The sequence below is a fragment of the Mus musculus genome, chromosome X (genome assembly GCF_000001635.26).
Source record: "Mus musculus strain C57BL/6J chromosome X, GRCm38.p6 C57BL/6J".
Lineage (NCBI taxonomy): Eukaryota > Metazoa > Chordata > Mammalia > Rodentia > Muridae > Mus > Mus musculus.
In genome coordinates, this window is record NC_000086.7 from 61,011,233 (window position 1) to 61,026,730 (window position 15,498).

Genomic DNA, 15,498 nt, shown 5'->3' on the forward strand with positions numbered 1-15,498 from the left:
TTGTTTTACTAGGACAGTTGACACTGGTCATCTGGAGCTCAGAAATTAGCAGTGATTAAGAAGAGTCCAACATCATCGTGATGAAGTCATTGAGAAGTGTTTCCTGAAAGTCAGCACACAGAAGCTGTGTTCTAGAAGCTGCTAAGGTTGTTATCTTGTTCTGGCAGCTGAACTTGGCAGTGTAAGAGTCACTCAGGTGGTAGTGGTTTTGAAGGCATGAAGGAGTCAAAGAGATGTAGCTGAGGATTGGCAATGAGAGAGGCCATTGGAGAAGGTGCAGCTGCTGAGGAGCAGTTGAAGGCCCAAGATTGAAGGAGTCATGCATAGAAGTTGAGGCTTGGCACTGTGAAGAGAGCCCAGGAGAAGCTACTGGTGCATTGCACCCATGTTGGAGCAGTATTTTGGAGATGCCAGTACCATGGGATGACTACTAAGAAGAGCAGCAGCAGTGGGGTGGAGCCAGCCTAAGCTTAAAAGAAAAAACTGTGTGCACTGCAGTGGGTAGAGCTGGAGAAGTGACCCAAGTCCCTGGAGGAGCCCAGGAGATGGTGAGTAGATCCTAGACATTAAATAATGTGTTATTTACACTGTTGGGAGTATGGGTTTTGCTTTGATATGATTGTGACTGTTGATATGTTCTTGCCTGTTGAAGTCAGAAAGTATTTAACTTATTTTTAATTTTTATAGGAATCCACAATTGAGAAATCTTGAATTTTTAAAAGAGGCTTTGCATTTTCAAAGAGACTGGTTATTTTAAAGGGACTTTAATGTGTTTGGATTTCTAAAGACTGGGGATCTTTTAAAGTTATTCATGGTTTTATTTGTTTTTTTTTTTGTTTGTTTTGAGAAAGGGTTTCATTGTGTAACAGAGCCCTGATTACCCTGAACTCACTTTGTAGACCAGTCTGGCCTTGAACTCACAGATATCTGCCTGCCTCAGCTTCCAGAGTGCTGGTATTAAAGTCATGAGCCACCATGCCTGGCTGTTATTTATGTTTTAGATGTGAGATCTTGGGGATGATTGAGAAAGCAACATTTGTGGCTTAACAATTGATGTGTTTGTGTGTCAAGTTGACAAGGGGGTCAATTGTGCTGGCTAATTTTATGTCAACTTGACATAAGCCAGAGTCATTTGGGAATAGGGTATTAAAAGCGAGAAAATACTCCCTTCAGACTGGCCTGTGGGCAAGACTTTGGTGAATTTTCTTGATTGATGACTGATGTGGGAGAGCTCAGCTCATTGTGGGAACTGCTATCCTGGGCTGGTGGTCCTGCATTCTATAAGAAAGCAGGCTGAGCAAGCCATGGGGGAGCAACCCAGTATGCAGTACCCTTCTAGTGCCTCTGCATCAGCTCCTGCGTCCAGGTTCTTCTCTTAGATAAGTTTCTGCCCTGATTTCCCCCAGTGATGGACAGTGATGTGGAAGTGTAAGCTAAATAATCTCTTTACCAGTTGCTTTGGTCATGGCATTGAGGCATTTTATCACAGGAATAGAAACCTTAGCTGAGACACCAGCTGTACTGGGTTAGACCTCACCATCAGTGTCTTACCCCTTGTGTTCAATTATGGTTAAATAGTAAGGCAACTGGGGGATGGATAACTTCAATGTATAAATTTGAGACTTAAGCAATTAAGCCCCCTCATAACGCAACACTTTATAAAAAGGAAGATAACTTAAATTTATTTATTTCTTTTCTTTTTCTTTTTTATTAGATATTTTCTTTATTTACATTTCAAATGTTATCCCCTTTCCTAGTTTCCCCTCTGAAAATCCCCTATCCCCTCCTCCTCCGTCTGCTTCCCACCTCCCCTCCCATTCCTGGTCCTGGCATTCCCCTATACTGGGGCATAGAGCCTTCACAGGACCAAGGGCCTCTCCTCCCATTGATGACCAACTAGGCCATCCTCTGCTACAAATATAGCTAGAGCCACAAATTCCATCATGTGTTTTCTTTGATTGGTGGCATAGTTCCAAGGAACTTTGAGGGTACTGATTAGTTCATATTGATTCCCCTTCTATGGAGCTTCAGTCCCCTTCAGCTCTCTGGGTATTTCTCTGGCTCCTTTATTGGGGACTTTGTGCTCCAGTGGATGACTGTGAGCATCCACTTCTGTATTTGCCAGGCAATGGCAGAGCCTCGCAGGAGACAGCTATATCAGGCTTCTGTCAGCAGGCTCTTGTTGGCATCTGCCTAGTATCTGGGTTTGGTGGTTGTAAATGGGGGGATCCCCAAGTGGGGCAGTCTCTGGATGGTCATTCCTTCAGGCTCTGCTCCCAACTTTGTTTCTGTAACTCCATCCATGGGTATTTTGTTCCCTATTATAAGAAGGAACGAAGTATCCACACTTTGGTCTTCCTTCTTCTTAAGTTTCATGTGTTTTGCAAATTGTATCTTGGGTATTCTAAATTTCTGGGCTAATATCTCCTTATCAGTGAGTGCATATCATGTGTGTTCTTTTGTGATTGGGTTACCTCACTCAGGAGGATATCCTCCAGATACATCCATTTGCCTAAGAATTTTATAAATTCATTGTTTTTAATAGCTGAGTAGTATTCCATTGTGTAAACTTACCACATTTTCTGTATCCATTCCTCTGTTGAGGGACATCTGGGTTCTTTCCAGCTTCTGGCTATTATAAATAAGGCTGCTATGAACATAGTGGAGCATGTGTCCTTATTACAACTTGGAACATCTTCTGGGTATATGCCCAGGAGAGGTATTGCTGGATCTTCTGGTAATATTATGTCCAATTTTCTGAGGAACTGCCAGACTGATTTCTAGAGTGTTTGTACCAATTGCAATTCCACCAGCAATGGAGGAGTGATCCTCTTTCTCCACATCCTTGCCAGCATCGGCTGTCACCTGAATTTTTGATCTTAGCCATTCTGACTGGTATGAGGTGGAATCCCAGGGTTGTTTTGACTTGCATTTCCCTAATGATTAAGGATGCTGAACATTTTTTTCAGGTGCTTCTCAGCCATTCGGTATTCCTCAGGTGAGAATTCTTTGTTTAGCTCTGAGCCCCATTTTTTAATGGGGTTATTTGATTTTCTGAAGTCCACCTTCTTGAGTTCTTTATATATTTTAGATATTAGTCCCCTATCTGATTTAGGACAGGTAAAGATCCTTTCCCAATCTGTTGGTGGCCTTTTTGTCTTCTTGATGGTGTCTTTTGCCTTACAGAAGCTTTGCAATTTTATGAGGACCCATTTGTCTATTCTCGATCTTACAGCACAAGCCATTGCTGTTCTATTCAGAAATTTTTCCCCTGTGCCCATATCTTCCAGGCTTTCCCCCACTTTCTCCTCTATAAGTTTCAGTATCTCTGGTTTTATGTGGAGTTCCTTGATCCACTTAGATTTGACCTTAGTACAAGGAGATAGGAATGGATCAATTAGCATTCTTCTACATGTTAACTGCCAGTTGTGCCAGCACCATTTGTTGAAAATGCTGTCTTTCTTCCACTGGATGTTTTTAGCTCCCTTGTCAAAGATCAAGTGACCATAGGTGTGTGGGTTCATTTCTGGGTCTTCAATTCTATTCCATTGGTCTACTTGTCTGTTGCTATACCAGTACTATGCAGTTTTTATCACAATTGCTCTGTAGTACAGCTTTAGGTCAGGCATGGTGATTCCACCAGAGGTTCTTTTATCCTTGAGAAGCGGTTTTGATATCCCAGGTGTTTTGTTATTCCAGATGAATTTGCAGATTGCCCTTTCTAATTCATTGAAGAATTGAGTTGGAATTTTGATGGGGACTGCATTGAATCTGTAGATTGCTTTTGGCAAGATAGCCATTTTCACTATATCAATCCTGCCAATTCATGAGCATGGGAGATCTTTCCATCTTCTGAGATCTTCGATTTCTTTTTTCAGAGACTTGAAGTTCTTATCATACATATCTTTCACTTCCTTAGTTAGAGTCACACCAAGGTATTTTATATTATTTGTGACTATTGAGAAGGGTGTTGTTTCCCTAATTTCTTTCTCAGCCTGTTTATTCTTTGTGTAGAGAAAGGCCATTGACTTGTTTGAGTTAATTTTATATCCATCTACTTCAATGGAGCTGTTTATCAGGTTTAGGAGTTCTCTGGTGGAATTTTTAGGGTCACTCATATATACTATCATATCATCTGCAAATAGTGATATTTGGACTTCTTCCTTTCCAGTTTGTATCTCCTTGATCTCCTTTTGTTGTCGAATTGATCTGGCTAGGACTTCAAGTAGTATATTGAATAGGTAGAGAGAAAGAGGGCAGACTTGTCTAGTCCCTGATTTTAGTGGGATTGCTTCAAGTTTATCTCAATTTAGTTTGATGTTGGCTACTGGTTTGCTATATATTGTTTTTATCATGTTTAGATATGGGCCTTGAATTCCTGATCTTTCCAAGACTTTTATCATATATCATCAGGATGGGTGTTGGATTTTGTCATATGCTTTCTTAGCATCCTATGTGTTTTTTTCCTTTGAGTTTGTTTATATAGTTTATATATTTATATTGTTTATATAGTGGGTTACATTGATGGATTTACATATATTAAACCATCCCTGCATCCCTGGGATGAAGCCTACTTGATCATGATGGATGATTGTTTTGATGTGTTTTTGGATTCAGTTTGTGAGAATTTTATTGAGTATTTTTGCATCGATATTCATAAGGGAAATTGGTCTGACTGAAGTTCTCTTTTTTAGTTGGGTCTTTGTGTGGTTTAGGTATCAGAATAATTGTGGCTTCATAGAATGAATTGGGTAGAGTACCTTCTGTTTCTATTTTGTGAAATAGTTTGAGGAGAATTGGAATTAGGTCTTCTTTGAAGGTCTGATAGAAGTCTGCATTAAACCTATCTGGTCCTGGGCTTTTTTTTTTTTTTTTTTTTTTTTTTTTTTTTTTTTTTTGGTTGGGAGGCTATTAATGACTGCTTCTATTTCTTTAGGGGATATGGGGCTGTTTATATTGTTAATGTGATCTGAATTTAACTTTGGTACCTGGTATCTGTCTAGAAATTTTCCATTTCATCCAAGTTTTCCAGTTTTGTTGAGTATAGCCTTTTGTAGAAGGATCTGATGGTGTTTTGGATTTCTTCAGGATCTGTTGTTATGTCTCCCTTTTCATTTCTGATTTTGTTAATTAGAATGCTGTCCCTGTGCCCTCTAGTGAGTCTGGCTAAGTGTTTATCTATCTTGTTGATTTTCTCAAAGAACCAGCTCCTGGTTTGGTTTATTCCTTGAATAGTTTGTTTTTGTTTGTTTCTACTTGGTTGATTTCAGCCCTGAGTTTGATTATTTCCTGCTGTCTACTCCTCTTGGGTGAATTTGCTTCCTTTTGTTCTAGAGTTTTTAGGTTGCTGTCAAGCTGCTAGTGTGTGCTCTCTCTAGTTTCTTTTTGGAGGCACTCGAAGCTATGAGTTTTCCTCTTAGGACTGCTTCCATTGTGTCCCATAATTGGGATATGTTGTGGCTTCATTTTCATTAAACTCTAAAAAGTCTGTAATTTCTTTCTTTATTCCTTCCTTGACCAAGCTATCATTGAGTAGAGTGTTGTTTAACTTCCACATGAATGTTGGCTTTCTATTATTTATGTTGTTATTGAAGATCAGCCTTAGTCCCTGGTGATCTGATAGGATGCATGGGATAATTTCAATATTTTTGTATCTGTTGAGGCCTGTTTTGTGACCAATTATATGGTCAACTTTTGAGAAGGTACCATGAGGTGCTGAGAACAAGGTATATCCTTTTGTTTTAGGGTAAAGTGTTCCATAGATAGCTGTTAAATCCATTTGTTTCATAACTTCTGTTAGTTTCAATGTGTGTCTGTTTAGTTTGTTTCTAGATCTGTCCAATGATGAGAGTGGGGTGTTGAAGTCTCCCACTATTATTGTGTGCAGTGCAATGTGTGCTTTGAGCTTACCTAAAGTTTCTTTAATGAACGTAGATGCCCTTGCATTTGGAGCATAGATATTGAGAATTGAGAGTTCATCTTGGAAGATTTTACCTTTGAGTATGATGAAGTGCCCATCCTTGTCTTTTTTGATAATTTTGGTTTGGAAGTCGATTTTATTCAATATTAGAATGGCTACTCCAGCTTGTTTCTTTGGACCGTTTGCTTGGAAAATTGTTTTCCAGATTTTTACTCTGAGGTAGTGTCTGTCTTTGTCCCTGAGGTTGGTTTCCTGTATGCACCAAAATGCTAGGTCCTGTTATGGACCCAGTCTGTTAGTCTATGTCTTTTTATTGGGGAATTGAGTCCATTTATATTAAGAGATATTAGGGAAAAGTAATTGTTACTTCCTGTTATTTTTGTTGTTAGAGTTGGGATTCTGTTCTTTTGGCTATATGCTTTTAGGTTTGTTGAAGGATTACTTTTTGCTTGCTCTTTTTTTGTTTGTTTTGTTTTCAAAATTAAAAAATATTAGATATTTTCTTCATTTACATTTCAAATGCTATCCTGAAAGTCCCCTATACCCTTCCCCTGCCCTGCTCCCCAAACCACCCACTCCTGCTTCCTGGCCCTGGTATTCCCCTGTACTGGGGCACATAGTCTTTGGAAGACCAAGGGCCTCTCCTCCCAATGATGGCTGACCAGGCCATCTTCTGCTACATATTCAGCTAGAGACACAAGCTCTGGGGATACTGGTTAGTTCTTGCTTTTTCTAGGGCATTATTTCCCTCCTTGTGTTGGAGGTTTTCCCTTTATTATCCATTGAAGGGTGGGATTTGTGGAAAGATATTGTGTGAATTTGTTTTTGTCGTGGAATACTTTGGTTTCTCCATCTATGGTAATTGAGAGTTTTGTTGGGTATAGTAGCCTGGGCTGGCATTTGTGTTCTCTTAGGGTCTGTATAACATTTGTCCAGGATCTTCTGGCTTTCATAGTCTCTGGTGAGAAGTCTGGTGTAATTCTCATAGGTCTGCCTTTATATGTTACTTGACCTTTTTCCCTTACAGCTTTTAATTTTCTATCCTTATTTTGTGCATTTGTTTTTCTGATTATTATGTATTGGGAGGAATTTTTCTGGTGCAGTCTATTTTGAGTTCTATAGGCTTCTTGTATGTTCATAGGCATCTTTTTCTTTAGGTTAGGAAATTTTCTTCCATAATTTTGTTGAAGATATTTACTGGCCCTTTAAGTTGAAAATCTTCATTCTCATCTATAGCTATTATCCTTTGGTTTGGTCTTTTCATTGTGTCCTGGATTTCCTGGATGTTTTGAGTTAGGATCTTTTTGCATTTTGCATTTTCTTTGACTGTTGTGTCTATGTTCTCTATGGAATCTTCTGCACCTGAGATTCTCTTTCATCTCTTGTATGCTGTTTCTGATGCTCACATCTATGGTCCCTGATTTCTTTCCTAGGATTTCTGTCTCCAGTGTTGTCTCCCTTTGTGATTTCTTTATTGTTTCTACTTCCATTTTTAGATCCTGGATGGTTTTGTTCAATTCTTTCACCTGTTTGGTAGTGTTTTCCTGTAATTCTTTAAGGCATTTTGTGTTTCCTCTTTAAGGGCTTCTAGCTGTTTACCTGTGTTTTCCTGTATTTCCTTCTTAAAGTCCTCCATAATCATCATGAGAATTGATTTTAGATCCATGTCTTGCTTTTCGAGTGTGATGGAGTATCCAGCATTTGCTATGGTGGGAGAGTTTGGTTCTGATGATGCCAAGTAACCTTGGTTTCTGTTGCTTCTGTTCTTACATTTGCCTTCTGCACTTGATTATCTCAAGTGCTTGCTGCCCTCAATATATCTGATTGGAGCCTGTCCTTCCTATAATCCTGGTTGATTCAGGACTCCTCAGAATCCAGCTTTCTCTGTGATTCTGTGAACCTTAGATTCTGCCTGTGTCAGATTTCTTGGCAGTCAAGCTTCCTCTGAGACCCTGAGACCCTGGAATCCTAAGATCCTGGGCGTGTTACAGAACCTGAACGTGGTGTCTCCTCTGAGGACTGTGGGGCTGTCTGGTGTATTTGAAACCAAGGTATACCAGTATAGATCAGAAGGAACCCGAGCCTCTGGTCAGGCAGGGCTCCCATGTCCTTGCTCCTGTTGTCACAAGCCTGTCACAATTGGTTTGGAACAGATGCTGTGTTCCACTCACCAGTGATCCTAAGATCGTGTGGAGAGTCCTCTGGGGACTGGGGACTGAGTTTGTGCCCAAGGTGACCCAGAGCTTGCGCCGACTGGAAGGTTATTTATTTATTTTTATAGTTTGTGTATGGATACTTTTGCCTGCATACAACCATGCCATGTGCATGCAGTATCTGTGGACATCAGAAGAGGGTGTCCACAGTTCCATATAGTGCTGAGAACTAAACCCAGATCTTTATGCGAGCAACAAGTGTTCTAATTACTAAGCATCCCTTTTTATTGCTATATTTCATATTGTTGTTGGTGTTGCTTCAAACTATATATAGCCATGCCCACAAGTACCATTTCACTCTGCTTTTGCGCTATTTGCAATTATTATTTTGTGGCCTCTAAAGCTGTGTTTATATTGTTAGTTTACAGTTCTATTCTATGGGGTTGCTAGGAGAGGAATTTGTAATTTCTACAGGAGGGTAATACAAAAGAGAAAAGCCTTGGAAGATGTCTATAGCTCCAAATGTTTTTGACTTCAAGAAGTGTAAAAATTTCAGGGCACACTACAGAAACAATTTGCATGAATATTTGTGAACAGTTCCATCGAGTCTGACCCCTTGTCTAGATGGATCACTGTCTGGATGGGGATTGAGTTTGTGATACAGTTACTCATGTGCTACCATCCAGGACATTAGCATTTTAGGTGTGTTCTAAAGATTGATAGTCTCTGCTTTACTACTGTCACACTATATGTCTTAGCTACTGTTCTGTTGGTGTAGAGAAAACCATGACCTGCCCAGCAGTGGTGGTGCATACCTTTACTCCCAGCACTAGGGAGGCAGAAGCAGACAGATCTCTGTGAGTTCAAGGCCAACCTGGTTTACAGATTGAGTTCCAGGAAAATCTGGGCTACAAAGAGAAACCCTGTCCAAAAAAAAAAAAAAAAAAAAAAGCAAAAAAGTATCAAAACAAAATACCATGAACAAAGAAACATAAATAGGAGCATTTAGTTGAGGGTTTGTTTATAGTTTCAGAGGTTTAGTCTACTATTATATTAGGAAGCAAGCCACACACAGGAAGACAGGCAAGGTGCTGTTATTTAGCTGAGAGCTAATCTGATTTGATCTAAATCTGATCTGAAAGTTCCAGACAGACAGGCACACACAGAGGCACACAGAGACAGACAGGCAGGCAGGCAGGCACACTGAGACAGGCAGGCAGGCAGGTACACACAGACAGGCAGGCAGGTAGGCACACACAGACCGACAGGCAGGCAGGTAGGCAGACACAGGCAGGCAGGCAGGCACACACAGGCAGGCAGGCAGGCAGGCAGGCAGGCACACAGAGACAGGCAGACAGACAGACAGACAGACAGACAGACACACACACACACACACACACACACACAGACACACACACACACACACACACAGACACACACACACGGCAGGGAAGACAGAATGAGAAACAGAGACAGTGGCCTTATGTGGACTTTTGAAACCTCTAAGCCTACCTCCTATGAGATACCTTCTCAACAAGGTCTCACCTACTAATCATCGTCAAATAGTTCCACTCACTGGAAAACAGACAAATATCTGAGTCCCTGGGGGCTATTCTCATTCACACCTTCACACTTTATAAGAACATACACAGACAGGCTAACAGACAGACACAATTCATTTTGGAAATCGTGTCTATGCCTATACATTATGTTTATTATCAAGCTTGGTCATCTGCTTCATAAGTTCTTCCAGAGGATCAGGTTAGACTGGGTGAAGTTTTTTTTTTCCCTTAATCTTTGAAAATCATGTCTGAATTGAAATCTTTGTGCTCTTTTGTAGTATCTGAATTGTCAGAGCCTGCTGATTGTCTTTGTTTTCCATCAGTTTTATTAAAATACAATGTGTATATTAAGTGGTTCATATTTTAACCATTTTTTTTGCAAAGTACACATATTCTTCTAACCAGCACTTCAAACACAAGACATGCTTATCACTGGAAAGGCTTCTTTATCTCCCTCTATTTCTGCCTTCCCCTTGGAGTGTCAAATTAACTGCTGACTATACTATAGATTACCTTTTTAATATATTGCTAGATCCAGTGTGCCAGGGGCTGGAAAACTTTTGTTTAAAAGGAACTGTACAGCTTGTAGTCTTTGTGTCCAGATCCCAGTTCTCAGCATAGTATTGCTGTATATCAGAAATTCCTCCATCTTATTGAGTATTCAGCTCTCTGGGTGGAGAATGGAAAGGATTCATTTATCTGATGATGGGCATTTGCATTATTCTCTACCTTTTGGATATTATGAATGATGATGCTCTAAACACTAGTATACAGACAGACAGGCACACAGAGACAGGCAGGCAGGCAGGCAGGCACACAGAGATAGGCAGGCAGGCACACAGAGACAGGCAGGCAGGCACACAGAGACAGGCAGGCAGGCACACAGAGACAGGCAGGCAGGCACACAGAGACAGGCAGGCAGGCACACAGAGACAGGCAGGCAGGCACACAGAGACAGGCAGGCAGGCACACAGAGACAGGCAGGCAGGCACACAGAGACAGGCAGGCAGGCACACAGAGACAGGCAGGCAGGCACACAGAGACAGGCAGGCAGGCACACAGAGACAGGCAGGCAGGCACACAGAGACAGGCAGGCAGGCACACAGAGACAGGCAGGCAGGCACACAGAGACACACAGGCACACACAGACAGACATCTTTAATGCTGTAATTTCGCTTTACTTGGATTCAGTACTTGAGAATACAATTACGTTTTATGGTATTAAGTACACGGCCTAACTATTTTCAAGCTAATAACAATAATTAATCTCCACCACCAGTGAGAGGAATTCTAGTTATTCCATTTAGTAACCGTTCTTTAACTCTTTACTGATCCATCTGATCATGGTTTTAGTTATTCCCTTGTGACTAATAAGGTTTATTTCTTTTAAATAAAAATTACATTTATTTTATTTGTGTGAGAGTGAGAATGTGAGTGAACATGTGTGTGTGCCTGTGTGTGTATGTTTGTGCACATGCATGTGTGTTTGTATTTATGTATTACGTGTGTGTGTGTGTGTGAGTGCATATGTGGGTGTGTATACATCGGCATGTATGTGTCTGCACATTCCACTGTCAGAGAAAAGCTTTCTCTTTCTACCATATGGATCCTGAGGAAGGAACTCAGGTTATCAGGCTTCTCACCAAATGCCTTTACCCATGAGCCATCTCTCCCACCTCTTCAGCCCCTAGTCTCTATGAGTAAATTGTCTTCTCATTTAATTTACCTATTTTCTCAAGAACTACTTATTTATGTAAGTGTGGTTGGTTTTACATGCAGTCGCAAGAAATAATATAGTCCTTTATTTAGTTTTACCAACTAGTACCATATAAAACCGAATAATGAAAACTGGGATATCAACACTGCTGCAATCAACAGGCAATGTTTCTGTTGCTCAGAAGGCCCCTCCCACTGCTCTTTGCAGTGTTTTCTACTCTCTCTCATTAGTCCTAGACTTTTTGTCTTGGCCTGTGTTGGATCACCTGAGCCCATGCAAAGGTGAATGAAGATAACTAATCCTGGGAAGTTTTCTTTTAGCCTCCATAATGTGCTATGGCCTGTGTACCCACATGTGCACATCACACAATATAGACAAAATTGGAACCACTGAGCTGGCTCAGCTGGTAAACGTACTTGCCATCAGCCATTGCCTGGAGTTTGATGCCTAAGATCACATGGTGAGAGGAAGTAATTAATTCCTACAAGTTGTCCTCTGGTATCCACATGCTCACTGTGACTCATATACATATATGCACATACATCGACAAAAAAATCTGAAATTCAAAGTTTTTTTTTTTTTTTTATGTGTGCCTTTTCATGTTCTCAAGTTCTGATTTCTTTTTAGGTCATAAAAATATTTTGAATTTTACTGAATATTTCTGTGGAAAAGATTGTAGCTTGTCTTTTAACCAACTTTCTGTTTTCCCCACCCCCTTGGAATCATTAAATTAGCACACACAAATTACACACAGTATGAGGTTCTATCTTAGGTAGTAGTGCCTATACATATCATGTTATATCTAAAGTAATTTAAGCACATATGTCTCCTCAAACATTTTCATTGTCTATACTCCATTGTCTATGGTTTCCTTATCTATAGTAGCCATAGCATGCAATAGCACGCTGAAATGTCTTATTCCTCTATAACTATAATTTAGTCTCTGTTGAGCAGCTTTTCTCCATCTCTCCTCCTCAGTGCCCCCAACCTCTGGTACACATTGGAAAATTTCCATGTAAGATAATAATTGAGTTTCAGCTGTGTATTTCAATCAACATTAATAATACCATTCAGAATTATGTATAACTGAGAAGAAACTGAAAATTTACTTTTTACCTTTACAATCTATAATCTATCTTTATTGTGTATGTTCTATATGTGTTTATGTGTGTGTGTGTGTGGGGGTCAAACATGCATTGTGCACATGTGAAAGTCAGAGGACAGCTTTGACGAGTTAGTTCTTTCTTTCCACCCATACATGGGTTCGGAGGATTGAACTCATGTTACCAGGCTTGCATGGCAAGTGCCTTTACCTGCTCGGCGGCCATGACAGCCCTATAATGTATCTTTAAATAAAAGCCATTATCAACAGTTAATTTGCTTACTAACTTCTAGTAGAGGTAAATAACTGCAGGAATGGAAAGCAATCATCCAAAATTACCTAGACTTACTCATCATCCCACGCACCCCCACTCGTCATTCTAAACACACTCAAGCAAAGAGAACATATTTTCTAGAGATTATTCAGTAAATTGATTTTCTGAGCTAGGAGTAGCAGCCACATTTCCCTACTGCCAAATGTTTCTAGATCCTTTATGGTTTCTCCATGGGTCTGTCTGTTTCTCCTCTTGCCTTTGTGTATTTGTAAACACCATGGGTTTTCATTTTCTGTTTTACGGGATGGAGTTCAGACTGTCAATTATGCTATAGAAGTCCTTTACCGCCAAGCTACATCTATAGCATTTTCAGATCTATGTCACAGAATGTGTCAATTGACTGTAATGGACATAAGTGGTTGATAGATTCCTACAAAAGAAAATAAATGGGATTTGTGGCTCCATTTATCATCAGACACTATGGTAGTTTTCTTCACTCTAGTTGGTATTTATCATCTCATGAATACACTGCAAGTTCTTGAGAGCACCTGCATACATTGTTTCTTTACTGTTTGAATACATGATTATGTCATAGGTGTTTTCTTGATGTCTCTACCTTCTAGGCTTCTACTGTGGAGGTGTGAATGGAGACCTCTCATAGGCATATTTGCACACTTGCTTCCCAGTTAGAGCTGCTGATTAGGAAGGTTATGGTACCTTCAGGATTTAGAGCTTTTCTCCACAAAATGCATCATAAGGGGCAGACTTTAAGTACTCAGACCTGATGCTATTGGCAGTTTGTTCTTTCTGCCATCTTTAATATGTGATTGCTTAGGGTCCTGCTCCCATTGCCATGCTTCCTGCAATCAAGATGGATTTTTCGCTCTCTGGAATCATAAGTTTAAATAAACTCTTTCTTCAATAAGTCACTTTTGGTTATGATGTTTATCACAATAGAAAAGTGGAAAATACACCTTTCTGGTGTCTTCAGCTTATATGTAACTCTATTGAGAGATTAGGTATATCTTGTAATTGGCTAGCTTGAGTTTAAGGTGTTATTGTTTATGAATCTTCTGTTATATACCTTTATTCCTAGAGTTGGGTCTATTAGGCTAGGTATTTAGCCTAAATTCTGTTACTTACATGTTCAGAACAGAAGTGTTTCTTGGAAGCCTGATTGCTTTGGAGGATGGATATTGACTGTTTTTACTGTGTCCTCTTGCCAAGCAACACATTTTGTGGAGATGAGCCTCATACTTAGGGCCCAAGATTTTTCCAGCTCTGCCTTTCTTGGTTCATGAGTTTACTTGTGAGCACGCCCAAAATATGTTCCACTATGTTAGCACTGAAGGAGTCTAGAGAGAGAAATGCAAATACCAGAGTTGAGATTACTGGGAAGCGGGATCTTGTTCAAGTGTGAGGTAAAGAAGGCTTCTATGCAGATGGCATGGTTTCAAGGATGTCTGGTAATCCTACAAGCCATCACCTCTCCTCCTCCACCAAGGAATGACTTTTGTTAATTTTGAGGACACTAAATGAGAATGTTTCTGTATGGAAGATACCTCTCTAGCTTCTATTCTTTATGTGAAGTATTGAACCTTCATTATGAATAGAAGAATGGATACTAGAGAACACTGTTCTTCTCAGCACTCTGTACCCATTACTACATCCTATCCACACCCGTATTCTTATGGTGTATTCTGTTCTCTATGGGGTACCTGTACTTCTCCATTATCATGGATGGCTGCAAACTTGTATGAGTACTTCATCTGTTCATATCCCAGAATTGATACGCTCTTTCCGGACATACATATAAAATGAGCTGCTAAAGTTAATACCAGTAGAAAGTAAGAGTAGAAAGAGAATTCACCTGTAAGCTCTGAGATTCTGTCCCTTCTTCTCTACTGTTACATACCTTGACCCTTGATACCCATTGCCAACTGCTCCCCAGTTTATAGTTTCCTTTGCTGTAAATCTTTTTGTTCCATCCTATCCATGCTCCATGGCTACTCCATTCCTGCCTTATCCCAGGCTTGAGAGAGAAGTGTTTTGACAACTGAGTTGTTATCATCCTGCTTTGAAATGAGTTTTAACTATATCAGGGATAGAGAGTATCATGTATTTTAAGGGATACCAACCCATATCTGGCCCTTAACTTATATTGCTGATATGTAATGAACATTTCATCAGGTGTATACATAGAGATTCTGGAACTATGGCTAGAGAAATGAATTACTAAATTAGACACAGAAAAGCTTGCAATAAAGAATGTCTGTTTAGAGTTCTTCTGAACCTTTGTCCCCTGAGAGTGATTCACTCAGTCATGTGTCTTGCCTTTTATGCCCAGTTGTATTTCAGGTTTGGATTTTCTTGGTATCACTTAACTCAATTTCTTTAAAAATCTATTTTGTAATAAAATCTATTTATATGTAAACTTAGACCTTTTCTTGTTTGCCATAGAAGAATCCTCATTTATGTGTCAGCTGAAGTATGGGCTTTTATCATTTTGCTAAGAGGCAAAGAGTTACTAATATGGTCTCTTAGTCCTAAAAGAGTTTAATACTTCTTTGCTTATCTTTGATCAACTTAGTTATAGGACTCTAATTATATAAAAAATGTAACTATCATAATGTCAACTACATTTAACCTTCTTGATATCCCATGATTCTTTGCACTAAGGGCACAAGGCCAGGTCTTTGCTGACTGCTTGATAACTGAATGAGTGATTATTCTCCTTGTTAATAGACAATGATATAGAAAACTCTTCCAT

General features: G+C 39.8%; 1 long non-coding RNA gene across 1 annotated transcript in view; it reads left to right on the forward strand.

The window, feature by feature from the left end:
- Window positions 1–461: 461 nt before the first annotated feature.
- The window catches only part of Gm14664 (predicted gene 14664), a 64,377-nt gene continuing 49,340 nt past the window's right edge, over window positions 462–15,498 (forward strand). The window contains exon 1 of the long non-coding RNA NR_155291.1: window positions 462–548. This is a non-coding gene — a long non-coding RNA (predicted gene 14664). The remainder of the gene's footprint in view (window positions 549–15,498) is intronic.